Source organism: Bombina bombina, chromosome 6 (genome assembly GCF_027579735.1).
Source record: "Bombina bombina isolate aBomBom1 chromosome 6, aBomBom1.pri, whole genome shotgun sequence".
NCBI lineage: Eukaryota > Metazoa > Chordata > Amphibia > Anura > Bombinatoridae > Bombina > Bombina bombina.
The window spans coordinates 370,738,338-370,762,749 of record NC_069504.1 but is presented as its reverse complement, the minus strand read 5'-3'; positions in this window follow the sequence as shown (position 1 = coordinate 370,762,749).

The window sequence follows — 24,412 nt, the reverse complement described above, 5'->3', positions numbered from 1 at the left end:
TTTGATTGGCTGATGACTGTCACATGGGGCAGGCAAACTGAAATACATTTTAAAATTTGTCAGAAAAAAACACTGCTCAGTTAACATTCAGAGTAAGTGTTATTACATTGTCTTTTTATTATGCATGTATTAATTATGTACGTCTACTGTATGTAATGGTCCTTTAAGTTTAGCACACTGCAACCAGTCAGAAAGAATATTTCTGATGCTATATTTTATTCTTCAATGCATATTTTTAAATATATATTTTTTACCAATCAAATAGCTGCTTCAATACAAGTGAGTTTTAGACATAATTTTCTTATACAGGTAGAAAACCATTTATCCACACTGCAGAAAAGGTTTGTATTTCAGATTAGTTTGTATTTCAGAATATATTTATTTTTGCATGTGTAAAATGGGACCAAGTGTAAACAATATCATGTCATTTAGGAAATATTTACATGTCCTAATATAGTTTATACCTACAACCTAAATGTAGATTATTATATATATATATATATATATATATATATATATAGGGAAAACTGGTGAATTTTAATGATTTATATATATATATATATATATATATATATATATATATATATATATATATATATACTGTATATATTAATATTACTGAAAAGTCTGGTTTTTAAAAAAATTCTGGATGTTGGAATTCTGGATTTGGGGATTTGTTCTTGTAATATCTTATTTGTATTTTCCATCATTGATAAAAAATATATATTATAAATGATCATTATGAATAAATAACAATTTGATTGCATTAAATATTCAATTCAGTATACATTTATGTGTATATATATATTTTTTTTTTTAAGGGGCATGCAAGCAACGTTTAACTAATGATTTTTTTTACAAAATTCACTATTAACATCTATGGGACTTTTCTTGATAATCGTTAGTTACTTTTTTTAAAATTGTGATTGACTCTTCGGTTTGGTAGTATCTAGTTGGCTGTGGATATATATATATATATATATATATATATATATATACACATACACTCACTGGCCACTTTATTATGTACACCTTGCTAGTACCGGGTTGGACCCCCTTTTGCCTTCAGAACTGCCTTAATTATTTGTGGCATAGATTCAACAGACGTTGGAAACATTCCTCAGAGATTTTGGTCCATATTGACATAATAGCATCAGGCAATTGCTGCAGATTTGTCGGCTGCACATCCATGATGCAAATCTCCCATTCCACTACATCCCAAAGGTGCTCTATTGGATTGAGATCTGGGGACTGTGGAGGCCATTGGAGTGCAGTGAACTCATTGTCATGCTTAATAAACCAGTTTGAGATGATTTGAGCTTTGTGACATGGTGCATTATCCTGCTGGAAGTAACCATCAGAAGATGGGTACACTGTAGTCATAAAGGGATGGACATGGTCAGCATAAAGGGATGGACATGGTGCCAAGAAAATACCCCCACACCATTACACCACCACCACCAGCCTGAACCGTTGACCCAAATTCTGACCCTACCATCTGAATGTTGCAGCTGAAATCAAGACTCATCAGACCAGGCAATGTTTTTCCAATCTTCTATTGTCCAATTTTAGTGAGTCTGTTTGATTTGTAGCCTCAGTTTCCTGTTCATAGCTGACATAAGTGGCACCTGATGTGGTCTACTGCTGTAGCCCATCAGCATCAAGGTTCGATGTGTTGTGCATTCAGAGATGGTATTTTGCATACCTTGGTTGTAACGAGTGTTTATTTGAGTTTCTATCATCTCAAACCAGTCTGACCAGTCTCCTCTGACCTCTGACATCAACAAGGCATTTTCATTCACACAACTGCTGCTCACTGGATATTATCTCTTTTCTGGACGATTCTCTGTAAACCCTAGAGATGGTTGTGTGTGAAAATCCCAGTAGATCAGCAGTTTTTGAAATACTCAGACCAGCCCCTCTGGCATCAGTAACCATGCCATGTTCAAAGTCACTTAAATCCCCTTACTTCCCCATTCTGATGCTCAGTTTGAACTTCAGCAAGTCGTCTTCACAATGTCTAGATGCCTAAATGCATTAAGTTGCTGCCATGTGATTGGCTGATTAGCAATTGGTGTTAACAAGCAATTGAACAGGTGTACCTAATAAAGTGGCCGGTAAATGTGTATACATATATACACAGTATATACTGTATACAGGATATATACATATACATTATCTGTTGATTTAATGAATATATAATATATATTTTTATGATAATGATTACATGTTTTTGAATAATTCAAAATCACATTTACAATTTTAATGCTATTCAGAATTATATTTATCTAATGATTTTTCTACAAAAATCACCATTAATATCTATAAATCATTTGATATACTTTTTTAAGATTGTGATTGACTCCTAGGTTTTGTAGTATATAGGTGGCTGGGGATATACATATACACAATATATATATATATATATATATATATATATATGTATATATATAAATATATATATATATATATATATATATATATATATATATATATACTGATTTAATGATTATGTAATGTAATCATTATAATAAATAATTATATTATATAATCATTAAATCTATATATATATATATACATAGATAGATATAGATATACATAGATAGATATAGATATATAGATACTGGGGGATATTTATCAATCCGTCAACCTCAAATACGCTGGAATTCTGCAGCGTAATTGTTGCGAGCTTGATCCGACCTAGTTATCAAAGCCTACCGACTGGCAAAAGTTGAAATCTGTGACGTAACATACGATCCGCCGGTCTCAATCCAACACAGATCGGATTTGTTTTTATTTTTGATAATGTGTTTTTCCCCCCCGTAATTTAGTGTTTTTATTTTTTGTAACTTAGCGTTTACATTTTTGGTAATTTAGTAATTTTTAATAAGGTTAAATAGTATATTTAAATAATTTGAGTAGGGTTAGGGTTTTTTTTAATATGTAATTTAGTTAATTTAATTGCTAGTTTAATTTAATTGTAGGATAATAGTTCGGGTAGGTTAATTAATAGTTTAAATTTTTTTCTTTTTATTCTACAGATAAGTTTAAATTTATTATAAAATAGGGATGTTGTAATTTTAATTTAAAGTTAGCGAGTTGTTAGGTTTAGGGGTTAATAGTTTAATTTAGTTTATGGCGATGTGGGGGGCTGGCGGTTAAGGGGTTAATAGGTTTAGTTAGTGGTAATGATGTGGGAGGCCAGAGGTTTAGGGGTTAATATGTTTATTTAGAGGCGGTGTGGTCTGTACTTGGTGCGCGTCTTTTTGCCCGCTTTTTTTATAAATATGTAGAGCGCATTCAGGTCTGCGGCCGCGATGTTAGGCGAGCGGATTGGTGCCGTCCAATTCAACAAAGTTGACGGCTTGATAGATATCCCCCACTATATACTGATTTAATGATTATATAATTATTTATGATAATGATTACAATATCACATTTACAATGTTAATGCTATTTAGAATAAGACTTTAATAATCACTATACCCTTGCCTGTCATTCTGTCATACATATATAATACTTGCCCTCTATTGTATGGACTTATAGTATTTCTAATGTTCATCCTGGCCTCTGTTTATATTTGATATGTGATCTAATTTATAGGTTTGCATGGGGCCTCATCTCCAAGAAGCACACAAAGCTCCCTTCTCTCCAGTAAACTTTCTCTTGTTATTATTTATCCATCTGCCTTCCCTTCCTGTGCCTGTTATTAACACCTCTGACCCCTGAAACATTTACTTCCTGCTCTCCTTTGCCTTGTTTGTTCTGCATGTTGTCACTAAGTCCTCACCTCCGGCCTCTGACCCCACAGATGTATGGAGCAGTGCAGTGAAATAACAACCTGTATTAATATTGCAGTTACCAGTCATTTATAAGTCATAGTGACATTGCACACTCTATAATAAAACGTAGCAGGGATGGCGTTTTTTGTTTTATTTACAATGCTGAGTTTCATTTCCTGTAAAACGAATATTGCTTTCTTAGAATGTTAAACACTCAGTTGATATAATCAATATGTCAGAAACCCAGTGGGCATATCCCACTGTTTATCTAGCTTTTCTTGAAAGTGAAGTTGCTATCATTGTGGTGGTCTTTGTGTAAGGCTTAGTCTGGAACATTGATTGACATTTAGCTGATGTTTGCCAGATTTTGGCTGCTAAAGATTGTCATTCTTTAAATTATTTGAATTCTTCAAAATTAGTAAAATGGGTGAGGGGACAATGGTTTGTGTGTCATGCAGATTTTGATATCCTTTTCAATGTGATTAAGACGCAGTGCTAATTTGCCAGTTTGCTACCTTTCACTTGCAAAAGGAATAAAAGGAATTTTATTGATGCTCTCATCACAGTTTATATTCATTGTATCACCTAACCATAAATCACAATTTTGAGACATGTTGTAATATGTGTGTGCATTCTCTTGGCATCCTTTGTTGCAAAGCATATCTAGGTATGCTTAGGAGCAGCAATGCACTACTGGGTGCTAGCTGCTGATTGGTGAATTCACAAAAATGGGTCTTGCCTCTTGTCACAGGCTCACTCAATGTGTCAAGCTAGCTCCCAGTAGTGTATTGTTGCTCTTTCACCAAAGGATGCCAAGAGAATGAAGCAAATCTTATAATAGAAATAAATTGAAAACTTGTTTAAAATTGTGCATTCTATTGGAATCATTAAATAAAAATGTGAAGTTCCATGTCCCTTTAAAGGGATACTGAACCCAAATTTTTGTATTTCATGATTCGGATAGAGCATGCAATTTTAAGCAACTTTCTAATTTACTTCTGTTATAAAAATTTCTTCGTTCTCTTGATATCTTTATTTGAAAAAGAAGGCATCTAAGCTAAGGAGGCAGCAAATTTGTGGTTCAGAACCATGGACAGCAATTGTTTATTGGTGCTGTCCAATCAGCAAGGACAACCCAGGTTGCTCACCAAAAATGGGCCGGCATCTAAACTTAAATTCTTGCTTTTCAAATAAACATACCAAGAGAATGAAGAAAATTTTATAATAGGAGTACATTAGAAAGTTGCTTAAAAGTGCATGCTCTATCTGAATCACAAAAGAAAATATGTGGGTACAGTGTCCCTTTAAGGTTTTACCCAACTTCTATTAGTAGTTATTGGATATGTTGTATTTCTTTATATTATTTTTTCTGTTTAATGAAAATGTCTTTTTTGTGGAACGGTTTCATTGTAAAAATCTAAAGGAAAGCAAAAAGTATCTTTTTAAAATGTAATTAATGTATTAATTTCAAGATCTGTAACAAGTTGTAATTTTCTAATTTTCTCCTCCCCAGATAATAAGTGACTGCTAAGATTTCCATAGTCTAAGATTATTATGATATATTTCAAGGAATGCTGACATTTTAAAGCTGCTTGGGAAAAAATATTTTTGTAATGCTAAAACCTCTGTATGAAGAAATATTACTATTGTCTTACAGAAAGATTCAATTCAGGTGAAATTTATCACAGTTTTTTTCGAAGGTAATTTAGGGGTCAATGGTTTAAAGCCAAGCTTTGGCTTTAAAATTAATTTATGCTGTTTTAAAATGTCTGCACCTTTTAAATACAATTAATATTTCTGGTATTTTCTGTTAGGATTTAATTTGACCCCAAAATAGATAATTTCAGTTTAGGACTACCAGGGTAAGCTTTGCATGCTGTTCAAATATCCTCTTTTTTTTTTTTTTTTTAAGGGACAGTCTTGCCAAAACTAACTTTCATCATTCAGATAGTGCAAGCAATTTTAAACAACTTTCCAATTTACTTTTATCATCAAATTTCCTTTGTTCTCTTGGTATTCTTTGTTGAAAGTGAATTGGTTGCGCTATTGGAATAAATGTAGCTCACTCCCACTACTCGCGGGAGCGAGCTACATTTATTCCAATAGCGCGACCGGGCATGCTGTGACTAGCCAGCAAGCCCGCAAAGTGCTTTGGATATCCAAGACCCGCTCAGTAGATCCTGGAACGAAGTCCAACGTTACACTTCAAAATCGGGAAATACTTTAATTTTCAAGGTTACCGCTCAAATAATGTTATATAATTTTGCACTGTGTGCAGAATTATATAACCTTATTCTAAACCTTTACTGTCCCTTTTAGCAGAAAAAGAAAAGTCAAAAGTGATACCTCAAATGTTTTAATCTTATGCTCTTTGATGTATGGTTAATAAAACTATGTTTACCAATGAAGAGCCCAGATTACAAGTGGTGTGCTAATGAGAGTGCTGGTTGTGATAAGCAGTATCACTGGACCACACAACTTGATATTGCAAGCTCTAACGCAACCTATACTTCCAATGGATATTGCAACAGCGCTAAAAAGAGCTGGTATTACAAGTTGGATGTTATAGTTTGCACTCAAGCAAAAGCCGAAACTGCACTTGAATATTTTGCATGGCTAAAGACCTGAAGTAAATTGTAAGGGTTACATTTATTTTAGTTTTTTTGAAAAACACATTAATAGCAAATTAAAATAACACATTACACTCATAAATACACTTTATAATAAAAAATATTATTTTAACCCCTTAATGACAGAGGACTTACCAGGTACGTCATAGGAAAAACTTCCTTTAATGACAGTTGACGTACCTGGTACGTCCCCTTTTGCTTACAAGGGATTGTAGTGATGCCTCAATATTGAGGCATCACTACAATCCCCATTTCACATACCGATGCAGAAAGGGCCACTCTGTGGCCCCATCTGCATCAGCTATGTATGTGCACAAAGTAGTTGGTGGGTGGGAGCTTCTTTTTAAAATTATGCCCCTAGGTGTTGATTCCCCAACCGATCGATCTGTCCTTCTTATTTTACCTGGTGTGGCGGTTGTGGCGGGGGGGGGGGGCGGGGGCGGGGCGGGGGTGCGAGCGCGTGCGCGCGCACGCCAAATATACCGGCAACAAAATAAAAAGATTGATGTAGATGCAGGGGCATCTCTGTTTTTTAGTAAGGGATCTGGGAGGGGGAGGGATGTAGGTTATTTAGGGGGGCCAGCTACACTACAGAAAACAAATATTTTATATTAAAAAAGTAAAAAAAATATATTTTGGGGAGCAAATTGGGTACTGGCAGACAGCTGCCAGTACCCAAGATGGCGGCAAATAGATAGAGGGGGAGGGTTAGAAAGATGTATGGGGGGATCAGGGAGGTTGTGGGGTAAGGAGGGATCCATCACTGCAGACTGTATGACAAAAAATAAAAAAAATAAAAAAAAATATTTTTATTTCAGTACTGGCAGACTTTCTGCCAGTACTTAATATGGCGGTGACAATTGTGAGGTGGGGAGGGAAGAGAGCTGTTTGAGGGGGGTCAGGGGGGAATCAGGGGGTGGGATGTGTCAGGTGGGAGGCTGATCTCTACACTAAAGCTCAAAATTAACCCCACAAGCTACCTAATTAACCCCTTAACTGCTGGGCATATTACAAGTGTGGTGCGCAGCGGTATTTAACAGCCTTATTATTACCAAAAAGCAACACCAAAGCCATATATGTCTGCTATTTCTGAACAAAGGGGATCCCAGAGAAGCATTTACAACCATTTGTGCCATAATTGCACAAGCTGCTTGTAAATAATTTCAGTGAGAAACCTAAAATTTTGAAAAATGTAAGTTTTTTTTTTAATTTGATCGTATTTGGCGGTTAAATGGTGGCATGAAATATACCAAAATGGGCCTAGATCAATAATTTGGGTTGTCTACTACACTACACTAAAGCTAAAATTAAACCTAAAAGCTCCCTACAAGCTACCTAATTAACCCCTTCACTGCTGGGCATAATACACGTGTGGTGTGCAGCGGCATTTAGCGGCCTTCTAATTACCAAAAAGCAACGCCAAATCCATATAGGTCTGCTATTTCTGAACAAAGGGGATCCCAGAGAAGCATTTACAACCATGTATGCTATAATTGCATAAGTTTTTTGTAAATAAATTCAGCGAGAAACCTAAAGTTTGTGAAAAAAATTGTGAAAAAGTCAACAATTTTTTTTATTTGATCGCATTTGGCGGTGAAATGGTGGCATGAAATATACCAAAATGGGCCTAGATAAATGCTTTGGGATGTCTTCTAAAAAAAAAATATATACATGTCAATGGATATTCAGAGATTCCTGAAAGATATCAGTGTTACAATGTAACTAGCGCTAATTTTGAAAAAAAGTGGTTTGGAAATAGCAAAGTGCTACTTGTATTTATGGCCCTATAACTTGCAAAAAAAGCAAAGAACATTTAAACATTGGGTATTTCTAAACTCAGGACAAAATTTAGAAACTATTTAGAATGGGTGTATTTTGGTGGTTGTAGATGTGTAACAGCTTTTGGGGGTAAAAGTTAGAAAAAGTGTGTGTTTTTTCAATTTTTTCCTCATATTTTATATTTTTTTATAGTAAATTATAAGATATGATGAAATTAATGGTATCTTTAGAAAGTCCATTTAATGGCGAGAAAAACGGTATATAATATGTGTGGGTACAGTAAATGAGTAAGAGGAAAATTACAGCTAAACGCAAACACTGCAGAAATGTAAAAATAGCCATTGTCATTAAGGGTAAGAAAATTGAAAAATGGTCCGGTCATTAAGGGGTTAATATTGATAAAAATATTTTAAAAGGAATATGGTATATGGCAAAGTATTTGGGGCCAAATTATCATTGTCTGGTGGACATGATATATATATGTGTGTATACATGTGTATTTATGTGCTTATATTGTAAATATGTATGTCTACACACACACACACATATATATATATATATATATATATATATATATATATATATATATACACATGTACACACATATATAAAAAGCAGGCAGACCTCATAGAGATATTCAAGAGAATGAAAAAAATACTCCTTACCTTTTACTGACCTGCGTCTTCTACTACAGTTCCTCTGGATCCTATAATTGTTTGTGACATCCCCATGCATTATAGCTGAGAAATAGACAAATAAAAATTGTCATTGAAGATAAACCATACAAAAGACTAGCAGTGCGGTTATAATCAGATTTATTTTTGAATGAGCACAGTTGAATGAGTGGAGTGTATTTTATGTGTTCTTTAGACCAGTGTTTTTCAACCATTGTGCCGTGGCAGACTGACAACAGTGTGGCATCATTTACAACCATGACATTGACATTCATTCACAGACAATCATTATGATTGTTTGTGAATGAATGTCAATATGTCATGTATAGTTTGTAGGAGGCATGGCATGACAGCACAGTACAGTGTGTGTGTATATATATATATATATATATACACTGTATATATATCCTGTATTAGGCCACAATGTGTGAATTTGTAAAATTTTGGGATGGTGGTGTGCCACACGATTTTTTAATGTAAAAAAGTGTGCCACGGCAAAAAAAAGGTTGCAAATCACTGCTTTAGACCCTAAAGCAGCATAATTAAATTATTGTCATACTGATTATGGGCTAGATTACAAGTTAAAAGTATACACGTTCGCATGAGCGCAATTGAATTTAATGCACATCAGGATAGTCTGACTTCAGAGATCTGGTTAACTGTTACACTTGACTAAAAAGTTGCACAACATCAAAAATACATATAAAAGTACAGTTAAACGCTTAATAACACTGTCTGATAAAAATTATTTAAAAAAATGCATAAAAAAGTTATAAGGGCTCAAATATGAGGTCTCATGTGTTAGAAAAAAAGGGCTTTAACATACAGATACATACATATAAAATACAGTAATAATATTGCCCCAGGGACTATTGTTGCTGGGATAAAAGTTGTGCAGCCACAGTAATGCCCCAGTTTAAATTTCCACAGTGACTGTATTTTCCTAGAGGGACACGGAAGTCAAATGTAAAAGAATACATTTAAATAAATATTACAAAAAACAGACCACAAAAAACTGTTAAATAAACTTATGTTATCATATAGACATCTTTCTAATGAAATCATTAACTCCTGTGCATAAACGCTGTGCCTGTATATTGCGTAATATATGGCATCAATGTTTGTATCAATGTCTGTAGCAATGTTACAGATATAGGCCTCTATTTATCAAGTCGACTTTCTAGCATTCGACTGCACCAATACGCTCGCCTAAGATCGCCTAACATCGCTGCCATGGACCTGAATACGTTGGCAAAAATTATCAAGAAAGCTGTCAAAAAGCCACGCACCAAGTACGGTGTGATGAGCAGCGGACTGTGTTTAACTAACAGTCATCGATCTCGCTGCTCATCGGCTTATTCGCAGCTTTCTTGCTACTCTGTCACTAAGCACCCACACTATACTAAACTGTTTTACCCCCTATACCGCCACTCCCAGAGCCCCCCACACCTAAATAAAGTTATTAACCCCTAAACCGCCGCTCCCGGAGCCCACCGCAACTCTAATAAAGTGTTTAACCCCTAAACCGCCGCTCCCGGAGCCCACCGCCACATACATTATTTGTATTAACACCTAAACCACCGCTCCCGGACCCCGCCGCAACTAAATAAAATGTTTAACCCCTAAACTGCCGCTCCCGGACCCGCCGCAACTAAATAAAATGTTTAACCCCTAAACCGCCGCTCCCGGACCCCGCCACAACTAAATAAAGTGTTTAACCCCTAAACCGCCGCTCCCGGACCCCAACATAACTAAATAAATTGTTTAACCCCTAAACTGCCGCTCCCGGACACCGCCGCAACTAAATAAAATGTTTAACCCCTAAACCGCCGCTCCCGGACCCCGCCACAACTAAATAAAATGTTTAACCCTTAAACCACCGCTCACAGACTCCGCCGCCACCTACATTATATTTATTAACCCCTAATCTGACCCCCCTACACCGCCGCCACCTACATTAAATTTATTAACCCCTAATCTGACCCCCCTACACCGCTGCCACCTACTTAAATTTATTAACCCCTAATCTCCCGCCCCCAACGTCGCCGCCACTATATTACATTTATTAACCCCTAAACCTAAGTCTAACCCTAACACCCACTAACTTAAATATAATTTAAATTAATCTAAATAAATTATTCCTATTTAAAACTAAATACTTACCTATAAAATAAACCCTAAGATAGCTACAATATAACTAATAGTTACATTGTAGCTATTTTAGGATTTATTTTTATTTTACAGGCAAGTTTGTATTTATTTTAACTAGGTAGAATAGTTATTAAATAGTTATTAACTAATTAATAGCTACCTAGTTAAAATAAATACAAATATACCTGTAAAATAAATCCTAATCTAAGTTACAATTACACCTAACACTACACTATCATTAAATTATTTCCCTAAATTAACTACAATTAACTACAATTAAATAAAATAAAATAAAGTACGAAAAAAAACAAAAACTAAATTACAGAAAATAATAAAATAATTACAAGAATTTTAAACTAATTACACCTAATCTAATCCCCCTAATAAAATAAAAAAGCCCCCCAAAATAATAAAAATCCCTACCCTATACTAAATTACAAATAGCCCTTAAAAGGGCATTTTGCGGGGCATTGCCCCAAAGTAATCAGCTCTTTTACCTGAAAAAAATACAATACCCCCCAACATTACCACCCACCACCCACACACCCAAACCTACTCTAAAGCCCACCCAATCCCCCCTTAATAAAACCTAAGACTACCCCCCTGAAGATCACCCTACCTTGAGACGTCTTCACCCAACCGGGCCTAAGTCCTCAACAAAGCGGGCAGAAGAGGTCCTCCAGATGGGCAGAAGTCTTCATCCAGGCGGCAATCAGCCAATAGGATTGAGCTCGCATTCTATTGGCTGATTGGAACAGCCAATAGAATTCGAGCTCAATCCTATTGGCTAATTGGATCAGCCAATAGGATTTTTCCTACCTTAATTCCGATTGGCTGATAGAATTCTATCAGCCAATCAGAATTCAAGGGACGCCATCTTGGATTACGTCATTTAAAGGACCAGTCATTCGTCGGGTAGTCGTCGGTCTGGATGCTCCGCGTCGGATGTCTTCAAGATGGAGCCGCTCCTCGTTGGATGGATGAAAATGGAAGATGCCGTCTGGATGAAGACTTCTGCCCGTCTGGAGGGCCTCTTCTGCCCGGTTGGATGAAGACTTCGCCCGGCTGGAGGACCTCTTCTGCCGGGTTGGATGAAGACGTCTCAAGGTACGGTGATCTTCAGGGGGGTAGTGTTAGGTTTTATTAAGGGGGGATTGGGTGGGTTTTAGAGTAGGGTTGGTTGTGTGGGTGGTGGGTTGTAATGTTGGGGGGTATTGTATTTTCTTTTACAGGTAGAAGAGCTGATTACTTTGGGGCAATGCCCCGCAAAAAGCCCTTTTAAGGGCTATTTGTAATTTAATATAGGGTAGGGATTTTTATTATTTTGGGGGGCTTTTTTATTTTATTAGGGGGATTAGATTAGGTGTAATTAGTTTAAAATTCTTGTAATTATTTTTTTATTTTCTGTAATTTAGTGGGTTTTTTTTGTACTTTAGTTAATTTTATTTAATTTTTATTAATTGTACTTAATTGTAGTTAATTTATTTTATTTATTTAATTATAGTGTAGTGTTAGGTGTAATTGTAACTTAGGTTAGGTTTTATTTTACAGATATATTTGTATTTATTTTAACTAGGTACTTAGTAAATACTTAATAACTATTTAATAACTATTGTACCTAGTTAAAATAAATACAAAGTTGCCTGTAAAATAAAAATAAATCCTAAGCTAGCTACAATGTAATTATTAGTTATATTGTAGCTATCTTAGGGTTTATTTTACAGGAAAGTATTTAGTTTTAAATAGGAATAATTTAGGCCTAGATTTAGAGTTGGGCGGTAGCCGTCAAAACCAGCGTTAGAGGCTCCTAACGCTGGTTTTTACCGCCCGCTGGTATTTGGAGTCAGTCAGGAAAGGGTCTAACGCTCACTTTGCAGCCGCGACTTTTCCATACCGCAGATCCCCCTACGCCATTTGCGTATCCTATCTTTTCAATGGGATCTTTCTAACGCCGGTATTTAGAGTCTTGGCTGAAGTGAGCGTTAGAAATCTAAGGACAAAACTCCAGCCGCAGAAAAAAGTCAGTAGTTAAGAGCTTTCTGGGCTAACGCCGGTTTATAAAGCTCTTAACTACTGTGCTCTAAAGTACACTAACACCCATAAACTACCTATGTACCCCTAAACCGAGGTCCCCCCACATCGCCGCCACTCTATTAAATTTTTTTAACCCCTAATCTGCCGACCGCACACCGCTGCCACCTACGTTATCCCTATGAACCCCTAATCTGCTGCCCCTAACACCGCCAACCCCTATATTATATTTATTAACCCCTAATATGCCGCCCCCAACGTCGCCGCTACCTACCTACACTTATTAACCCCTAATCTGCCGACCGGACTGCACCGCTACTATAATAAATGTATTAACCCCTAATCCGCCTCACTCCCGCCTCAATAACCCTATAATAAATAGTATTAACCCCTAACCTGCTCTCCCTAACATCGCCGACACCTAACTTCAAGTATTAACCCCTAATCTGCCGACCGGAGCTCACCGCTACTCTAATAAATTTTTTAACCCCTAAAGCTAATTCTAACCCTAACCCTAACACCCCCCTAAGTTAAATATAATTTTATTCTAACGAAATAAATTAACTCTTATTAAATAAATTATTCCTATTTAAATCTAAATACTTACCTGTAAAATAAACTCTAATATAGCTACAATATAAATAATAATTATATTGTAGCTATTTTAGGATTAATATTTATTTTACAGGCAACTTTGTATTTATTTTAACCAGGTACAATAGCTATTAAATAGTTAATAACTATTTAATAGTTACCTAGTTAAAATAATTACAAAATTACCTGTAAAATAAATCCTAACCTAAGTTACAATTAAACCTAACACTACACTATCAATAAATAAATTAAATAAACTACCTACAATTATCTACAATTAAACCTAACACTACACTATCAATAAATTAATTAAATACAATACCTACAAATAAATACAATTAAATAAACTAACTAAAGTACAAAAAATAAAAAAGAACTAAGTTACAAAAAATAAAAAAATATTTACAAACATTAGAAAAATATTACAACAATTTTAAACTAATTACACCTACTCTAAGCCCCCCTAATAAAATAACAAAGCCCCCCAAAATAAAAAAATGCCCTACCCTATTCTAAAATTAAAATAGAAATGCTCTTTTACCTTACCAGCCCTGAAAAGGGCCCTTTGCGGGGCATGCCCCAAAGAATTCAGCTCTTTTGCCTGTAAAAAAAAACATACAATACCCCCCCAACATTACAACCCACCACCCACATACCCCTAATCTAACCCAAACCCCCCTTAAATAAACCTAACACTAAGCCCCTGAAGATCTCCCTACCTCTATCTATAGCGGGGGCAGCAGATTAGGGGTTAATAAGTGTAAGGTTAGGGGTGTTTAGACTCGGGGTTCATGTTAGGGTGTTAGGTGCAGACTTAGGAAGTGTTTCCCCATAGGAAACAATGTAGCTGCGTTAGGAGCTGAACGCTGCTTTTTTGCAGGTGTTAGGTTTTTTTTCAGCTCAAACAGCCCCATTGTTTCCTATGTGGAAATCGTGCACGAGCACGTTTTTGAAGCTGGCCGCGTCCGTAAGCACCGCTGGAATTTAGAGTTGCAGTGGCGGTAAATATGCTCTACGCTCCCTTTTTGGAGCCTAACGCAGCCCTTCTGTGAACTCTAAATACCAGCAGTATTTAAAAGGTGCGGGAGAAAAAAAGCATGCGTAGCTAACGCACCCCTTTGGCCGCAGAACTCTAAATCTAGCCGATAGTTAATTATAGGAGCGGGAGCGGCAGTTTAGGGGTTAAACAATTTATTTAGTTGCGGCGGGGTCCGGGAGCGGCAGGATAGGGGTTAATAACTTTATGTTGGTGGCGGCGGTATAGGTGGCAGCAGATTAGGGGTTAATAGGTATAATGTAGGTGGCGGTGGGCTCCGTGAGTGGCGGTTTAGGGGTTAATACATTTATTAGAGTTGCGGCGGGGTCCGGGAGCGGTGGTTTAGGGGTTAAACACTTTGATAGAGTTGCGGTGGACTCCGGGAGTGGCGGTTTAGGGGTTAATATGTATAATGTAGGTGGTGGCCGTGTAGGGGGGGCAGATTAGGGGTGTTTAGACTCGGGGTACATGTTAGGGTGGGTGGGATATCGGGCAGCAGCGAACATGAGCTTTCGCTGCTGTCAGACTCCAGGATTGAAAACCAGGTATGCTGGGCCGGAATAGTGGCGAACGTACCTGGTAGGTATTTGATAACTAGCAAAAGTAGTCAGATTGTGCCGAACTTGCATTCGGAACATCTGTAGTGACGTAACCATCGATCTGTGTCGGACTGAGTCGTATGTTACGTCACTATAGTCTACTTTTGCCGGTCTGTAGGGTTTGATAACTACGGCGAATCAGGCTCGCCACAAATACGCTGCGGAATTCCAGCGTATTTGCGGTTGACAGCTTGATAAATAGAGGCCATAGTGTTCAAGATACATGCCTACTCAGTATGCTGTCATGGAAAGGGACAATTTTTAACAGTATTAATTATATTATTAACAGTATTGTATTATGACAGTTTCGTTTTGACTCCCATGACCTTTTAATGTTGAGGTTAAAAATGCCACCCCCTCAGCTAGTTACTTCTACATATTTACAATCCATTCTTGGGACATATTTGACATTGGTGTTTGGTAGGATAATTCAATTTCTAAGTGTGTTGTGAGACTATAAAATATGAAACATGTTTACTAGGTTTCTAATCACTTGATCTTAAAGGGATATGACATGCAAATATATATATATATTTATTCGCTAGGGTAATATATGGGGAAAAAATGATCAAGTACCCTCTGCAGTTTCACCACAATCTTCAGTGTAAAGTGGGTGGCTTTCCAAACCCACTGTGAGACTAATTTTCATTAGCCAATCACGGAGGGCAACCTCGGTTCTCTCTTCCCCGTTGCTTCTGTGAAGCGTTTGTACCCATGCATGCGCTCTTTAATATCCCTCTACTGCACATGCACCTTATGTCCCAGATTAAAGCACCTACATCACTCTCTTAAGGATCACGGGACTGCAGTGTAATCGGAGCAGGAGCCACATCAACACCAGCAAAGAAGAGGCAGAGAAGAAACTTATTAGAAGTAAGTAAATATTTAGGGATCACCCCTAGATAAATGAGCATCATTTAAAAGTAATTGTGTGCAAGTGTTAAAATGCGCCTGAAAAGTTAGGAAAATTTAGAGCTCTAATGCACATGCCCTTCATTTGTATTGCACATGCGATCAGTAGCACACAGAGCACTAATTAATATGCTAATTTGCAACTCTGCCATTGGGCAATAAGCAATGCAATAGCTACAACCTTTTTAAGGGTTGGACTCTATGATGTAAATAAAGATTTAAATTATATATTTTTCTAAAAATTACGTTTAACTTTAAAGTACAAGTGTAATCTGCTCATTATTATAGACTCTTTTAAATAATATATTTTTTATAAAGTACATTTTTAAAACTTTTATAATCCTTTAATATAATAAACCTGTTGAGCATCCAACATACACATTTTAAAAGTGTCCTTGTGTTAGATAACAGACTACACTTTTGGATCTCATACTGCCTTGACCCTTTCTTTCTAACATCAAACAGACATGAGCTCTGCCTGCCAGACATAACAGAGTGACGTTGACTATACATATCTACCACCTGCCTATAAATTTGGATTGGAACATCTGCAATACATTTAAAGTAAGTCAAATTATGTTAATTGTACCTTTAAAGAAAGCCAGTTGTGTTACTTCAATGTTGCATGACAAGGTCTGTTTGCAGACTGTTACATGTCCTTTCCGGTTCTTTTTCTATAATGTGTTAAATAGAATCACTAGCAATCTGTATCATAATAACTAGAAGAAACACTACATGAATGATAATCAGTTAAAAATGAAGATTATGATAGCCTTGGTGACTCTATAATCAGAATTTAATTAAAAACAAGAGGCATGTATTCTGCTTTAACTTCCTTTACTGAAATCTGTATGTATGTAACTGCCCCTAGCCAATGGGGGCTCAGTATCCAAACATATAGTCAGGCTATCCAACTTCCTCTTTCTTTACGTGATCCTTAACGCAGGAACATGGTGAACTGAACTTGAATCAGACCAGACAAAACACAACTAAACAGTAATAACTGCTCAAGCTTACAGTGGCAGGACAACCTCTGAATCGACTGGCTGAAACAGCAACTTGAATTGAAGCACTGGTAACTCAAGAACAGGTTTCACACTGGAAAAAGGAGGAAAAAAGACTGCATGACAACAAGAATATAAAAATGATATACAAGCCCTGTGGAAACAAGGAATGTTAAACAAACACATAGCACTGTAAAAAAAAAAAAAATTTTATGGGAGAGCAAAATACTCGAGTCCTATGTCGACTATAGAGTCAACAAGGCTATTATAATCTTTATTTTATTGCAAGACAGGAAGCTCTTATTTTGCTGTTTGAAAGCCAAACATCTAAAAGGGTCAGAGTAGCATGAGATATGGACCTAAAATAGAACATGCAATAGACTACATCCGAAGACCAATGAGCTGCAGCAAAGAGATCTTGTAGGGACATCCCTTAATAAAAGCATGAGATGCAGAGGCACCCCTCAGTGAATGCGTCCCGAAGGAGGTGGGTATCAAACCTTGAGACAGGATCCAACATAAGAGATAAGTAGCTGTCCTGAAGAGGAGGCACGCAGATTAATTGTGTGCAAAGCATATTCCTTGAGACAGGATGCCACACAGAGCTGAGGTTCCTCATCTAAATAAGGGTAATAGATAGCCGATAAAAATTTTTTAGTATGTCTATTAATCGTAAACTGAATCCCTGAAGGGGAAAAACAAAGCCATCAAAGTCTAAGGCCTGAACATCAAAAACCCTACTGAAGGAGAGGAGACAGAGAAGAGTGGCAAGTTTAGTGGATTGCTGTTTGAGGGATAACTGGGCATTAGAAGACCGGTAGTTAAAGAGGGCAAATACCAGAGAAACATCCCAAAGGCATTGGTATTTTTCTGAAGGTGGAACTCTACATCTGATACCCTGCAGGAGCCAGCATATATACTCAAGAAAAGACCATTCACCGGATAATGAACAGCTGAGATAGCAGAATTACAAAGGTTAATGTGGACTTGTAGCAGAACCCTAGGAATCATGGAAAACGGGGGGGGGGGGGGGGGGAAGCATAATCTCCTGATGGAGGCCACGGCTGGAGAAATGTATCCATGGCCTGTGCTCCTGGGTCTGGGAGCGAACTGAAGTAGTTGGGAGGTGAGTATTGGTTGTGGAGGTGAAGAGATCCAGAGAAAATGGACCACTGAGGGATTGTAGGTAAAGGGAAATTCATCTGTGCATCTCTCCAATATCTGGAAAACCAGTTTGCTATGATGCTGGAATTTCCTGCTAAGTATTCTGCCTCTGCCGAGATCTTGGTAAAACTGCTCTGTTAAATTCGACAGGGTCCGTGACCTGGTACCCCATAGCTTGTTGACATATTGAACCACTGAAATTCTGTTTATACAGAGGAAGACACAACAGTTCACTGAGGTGTCTGCAAATGACCGGAAGGCAAAGGAACCAGTGATGAGTTCCAAATTGTGTTTCAAATAGTTTATGTGGAGTGAGATGGCTGCCAGACTCGTGAAAGAGGGTAAGAAGTGGGTATTAGTTAGCAGTTCAGCAAAGTTAAGGAAGAACCACCATGATTGCAAAACTGTAAGGCAATATAATAGCAGGACTACCGGAAGACAGTAGAAGGGGGAGACAACTTCTAAAGGCAAATAGAAAAGTTGAGTGGAAACAATAAGATATAAAATAAGATGTTAAATAAGATATGATATCATAAGAGAAGTAAAATTAGTTGAGAAATATAGAAGAAAGGAGATACTACCCACTCTCAGTGTATGAGTGGTATCTCTAAGTAGTAAGGTAAAAAGACATATTACAATACAGTATAATTTTAAGAGTAAAAAACACATCACCTTTCTTGCTGGAGAGCAGTAAAGAAAGAGGAAGTGGGAGAGATTGACTATATGTTTGGATACTGAACCCCCATTGGCTAGGGGCTGTTACATTATTTTGTTTTTCTTTCTTGTTAATATTTACTGCTGAAGATATTTCAGTAAAGAAAGTTAAAGCAAAATAAGTGCTTCCTGTCTTGCAAAAAATTGCTAATTGTACATAGTTAAAAGAGTTACCACACACACAGAATATTACCAGCATCTCCGCAGTTTGGATAAGCGAGAAGGCCCGTCTACCAACCGTGTGTTAGATCTTGCACTTTGGGAGGTATGTTTTGGGAGCAATTGTTTCAAAAGTGTGGGATCCCTATGTAACGCCTCCAGTCTTCACGTTGCAGTTTGGAGTCGTGTGGAGACCACGTGACTTTGACAGGAGGACTCTAGGTGACTATCTCTCTATTACAGGAGAACCAGTAAACTACAGATATAAACTAATGAACAAGCTCAACAAATTTATATTAAGCTAGATATATATATATTTTAAATAATGTAGTTGGTGCAGACCCAAAGTAACTATATTTATTTAAACAAAAAAGGTAGATCACAAGGATTTAGTACACCTTGTATACAAAGAATGAGACTTCAGCACTCTTTTAAGTAGTGATATAAAAAAAAAATATTTTATTTTATTCATATACATCCATTGAAAGGCATCTTCTGTTATCATGGCATAATATACACACACATATCCCCGAAATAAAGTGTAAGGCTGATATTCAGTAAAACACCAACAGTTCAGTGGTTAGGTGTTTAAAGCAAACGAGCAAGCAGGCAAAAAGCATGTAAGTAAGCAATTAGGCAACTGGATAAGATGTTAATCTTGGCATACAGAAAGGAAAAGGCATGAATTAGCGGAAGGTCAGTTATCAACAAAGTAAACAGTCCGGACGGCAAGCAACATCAAGAAAGCTCCACATAAGCGGTTCCGTGTCTGTTACAACAAAGTGATACCTTTCCTTAGCGTGTTTGTTTCCACATTAGAAAGTCCATGCTGTAAGCAATTTCAAAGCATGCCTGGTTGCTGTTAGAAGTTGCAGGATCTCCGTTTCATGTAAGCACATGGAAGTATTCACAAGCCAAACATCGGGTGCCAGAGCGCCTAGCCAACACCTACGTACGTTTCGCTCCCATTAGCTGATCAACGGGGCTTTGTCAGGGTGTCTACGTACGTTTCACTCCCATTGGCTGATCAACAGGGCTTTGTCAAGGCGTAATTGCGTCATGTGAAAATACTTAACTTATTCACTTTTCTTAGTCCAGCCTCCTGAAAAATAGTGAAATATAATTGGATAACTTAAAAAACACTAACATTACTAGTCAATACGTCAGACATGTGTGTGGAAAACCCATGGCGTTCACCCTAATATAATATATCTTGTACAGATAGAAACTTAAAATGAAGAAAGATAAGACTTAACGCTTACATAGGGTGGTGTTCTAAACACCACTATTGTATATACATATATAAACAAGTTTTAGCAAGGCAAAATAGCAATACTACGCTGTATAATTACATATGAGAATTGCATGCAGACCAAATCTGGTCTATTACATTCAAGTATCGCGTTTTAACATTCAGGTCGAAGGAGGTTTCTAATCACAAACTTTTTGTATTTGTAGGAAGATCTACTTATACATTTACTATGATTAACAGTCTGTCTAATAACCAATAGCAAACGTAAATAAATTAAACCAATAGTAGACATTCAAAACAGGCAGATATTAATTTGTAGAGCCCATGATTATCTTTACAGAATAGTAAAGACTCTAATGACTGTGATCTATGATTTCAAAGATTTTCTAGGGAACGGAAACCATCGGCTAGATTACAAGTTGTGCGTTATGAGGGGTGCGTTAGTTATGTGTACTTTATCTCCATTGCGCACTTTTCATAACGTAGGTATTATGAGTCTCAAAACAACCTCATAACACGTCGCGGTTACACAACCATCACGTTTATTTTTTACGCGTAATCACGGCAGCGTTAAACATTCTCCCATAGAGCTCAATGATAAATGAAAGAAGCACAGATGTTTCAGCTAACACTCGATCTTGCGAGAAATACGCACTGCTCTGTCATATTACGTATACGGAATAATGCACAACAAAAACACACATCAAATGTACAAACAACAATCACGCAACATAGCACATACACATTACAAATTCACAATATGAAAAGAAAAAGAATGCACAACATTTACACTATACGAGGAATACATAAATACGTTACGATCTTGCAACCCAGAACAAAACAACACGAAAAAAGAATTGCACACTCATAACACAAACAAAACATTTGCATTCAAGATTACGGAACATTAGTACAAATAAACATTTACACCACGTCACAAATACGACACCATCACAAATATGTATTTACATTTACAGATAAATACTTTTGGACAATGTTATGCAAAATGATCACTATGACATCATCACATTATACACATTCCACAAATACTAACTCAATATTAGCATGCACAAATTCACACAACTAATACACATTGCACACATACTAATTACTAACAAAGCCCACCTGAACATACTTTACTTTGCAAACCGGTACATCATTAAATATTTACATAGGGTATATAAGCACGCTACACGCATGGCTTCTTTGACTGTGTTGCTGGAGGATTTTGTGAGATTAGAGAGATTTAGCGAGTTACTGGTATTGTGAGATTTAGTGTGAGAGAGTGAGTTAGTGGTAGCGTGAGATAGTGAGTTAGTGGTAGTGTGAGATAGTGAGTTAGTGGTAGTGTGAGTTAGTGAGAGAGCGTTAGTGAGCGAGAGTTTGTTTGGGTGAGTGTGCGAGTGGTTTTTCTGAATACTTATATTAACACATTTACATGTAAACACATTCAATACATACATACACTTATCAATAACACTAGATACACTCCATACCCCATCCCCTCTCATACTACACTCCATACCCCATTCCCTTTCATCCCATACCCCATTCCCTTTCATCCCATACCTCATTCCCTTTCAGCCCATACCCCATTCCCTGTAAGCCCATACACATCCCATAGTTAGACTTTGTTTACATATCCTCATTTTAGTTTTTTTCTACATTTTTGTCTGTTTAATACCCCTTACCCTTTTTTATTTATATCCCTTTCACAGTTTTTGCACTTTTTACTGATTGTTATTTATTTTGACCCCTTTCATTTGGGCACATTCACTTTTTGTTTGAGTATGTCGGAAGGGGGGGGGATAGGGGGCAGATTAACCCCGGAACTGTTAGAGCTGATTAGGGAGCAGCTTAGAGAAGAGGTTGTAGAGGAGGTCAGACAGCAGGTCTGGCAGGAGGTTAGTCAGGAGAGAGAGAGGGTGAGGGGGAGGGTGAGAGGAACAGGACAGGAAGGGGGACAGGAAGGGGTGGAGGAAGGGGGGTAGGAAGCGGTGGGTGGACCCGGCCACTTTGTTCAAGATGAACAAGTGGCTGGGCCCAGTGGCGTGCAGTGTAGAGCTTCACAGTCCGGGAAATAGAGGCTCACATCACAGGGGAAAGCCAAGCTGAGTAGGGAGGCGAGATATACCATGGATGAGAAGGAGGCCCTCATAGAGGCTTATATGGAGAGGGCTAGGAGACTGCAGGCTCAGAAGGCCACCCCTAAGGAGAAGAGGATGCTATGGCTGGAGACCAGGGATGCCGTTAATGCAGTGGGGGTCCATAACAGGGATCTCAAGTCCATACAGCATTGCTACCGGGACTGCAAAATGGAACTCAAAAGAAAGCTCTCGAGGGAGAACCAATATCTAACAGGGACCGGTGGCGGTCCTGAAATGATCGTGGAATATTCCCGATAGAAAGAAATGTTGCGTCCCAGCATCTCTGAGGTGGCCATAGTTGGTATCGGAGGAGTCAATACCGGGAACCTGCCACACTCATCTTCCGGTAAGCTCATTTAATAATCTCTTTACATCAAAAATAAAGAATGTATTTAAGGATATGATTAACGCAATTACGCTTTTTTAGACATTATTACGTAAACGCATTCACAATTACCATGCGAAAGTTGCATTTCACGAAAAGCCATCACATTAGTATCTAGTCTACAGATTAGGTGTGCATTTAAACAGACTGAAAACAAACGCAAAAACACATTCAGATTAACCATAAAGATATCAGAAACACGGTTTGGAAAATGCGGAAATCATATTGATTGTTGTATTTGAAAGTGTATTAATGAGGCTGCCTTTGTAATTCTATTGTAAGCAAAAGCATTTACATCTTTATTTGGAACTGTGCTAATATCTTGATTTCTTTCTTTTTACAATATACAAAGTCTGAGCCCGGAGAGGAGGGAGCACAGCACCCACAGGCTCCTCCTTCACCCAGGTATGAGAGTGGTGCAGATGACTTGCCACCTCGGGGAGACATGGAAGATATCCCTCTATCCTCATCCTCTGAAGAAGCCCCCGCTGCAGAAGAGATCCCTGCAGCAGCCCCTCCTGCACCAGCAGCCCGCCGTGCACCAGCAGCCCACCATGCACCAGCAGCTACTCAGGAGGAGATAGCAGAGCTGCAGGTATTAAGAGATTTTCTTGAAGAGATGCGTGCCTCCCGGAGGGAACAGGTGGAAAGCAGAATCCAGCTGATGGAAGCAATTAATTATATTCGACAAGACCAAAGAGAGCTTCGCCAAGACCAAAGAGAGATCTTGCATACTCTGAAAGATATATTGGAGGTCCTCCAGGAGGCACATAACACACCATCTGCTGCTGGACCATCTGCTGCTGGGCCATCTGCTGCTGGGCCATCTGATCCTGGGCCATCTGATCCTCGTCCATCTGCTGCTAGACCATCTGCTCCTGGCCCTCCTCCATCTCATCCTCAATCTCCTCCTCAGCCGGGTGATCCCAGTACTCCTCCTTCCCCTCTTCCCCAAACATCTCCGATAAGAACTTGTCGGAAGGGGCAGTTGCCCCCCCAGAGCCTCAGTCTCGTGGGAAGAGGGGAAGGAAGAGGAAGGAAGTTTTTATATATATATATATATATATATATATATATATATATATTTAGTTATTTAAAGTGTAATGGATAGGTATGTGATGATGTGGTCTTCTTACACTTGTGGAGCACACTCTGTATATAATCTGCTTCTATGGAACCGGGTCCATGGAGGCAGATTGTTTGCAGAGTGTGTTTTACAAGTGTGTGGAGACCACATCATCACATACCTAGCCTTGTTGATTACATTGGTTTCTGTGATGTGATGTCCAAACTGTTTCCCTAATCTCAAACAAAATGACCATTACAATTATACATGATGGCATATCATTGTTTTGATGCCAACAACACAGCTTAAAGGGACAGTCATAACATTAATTAT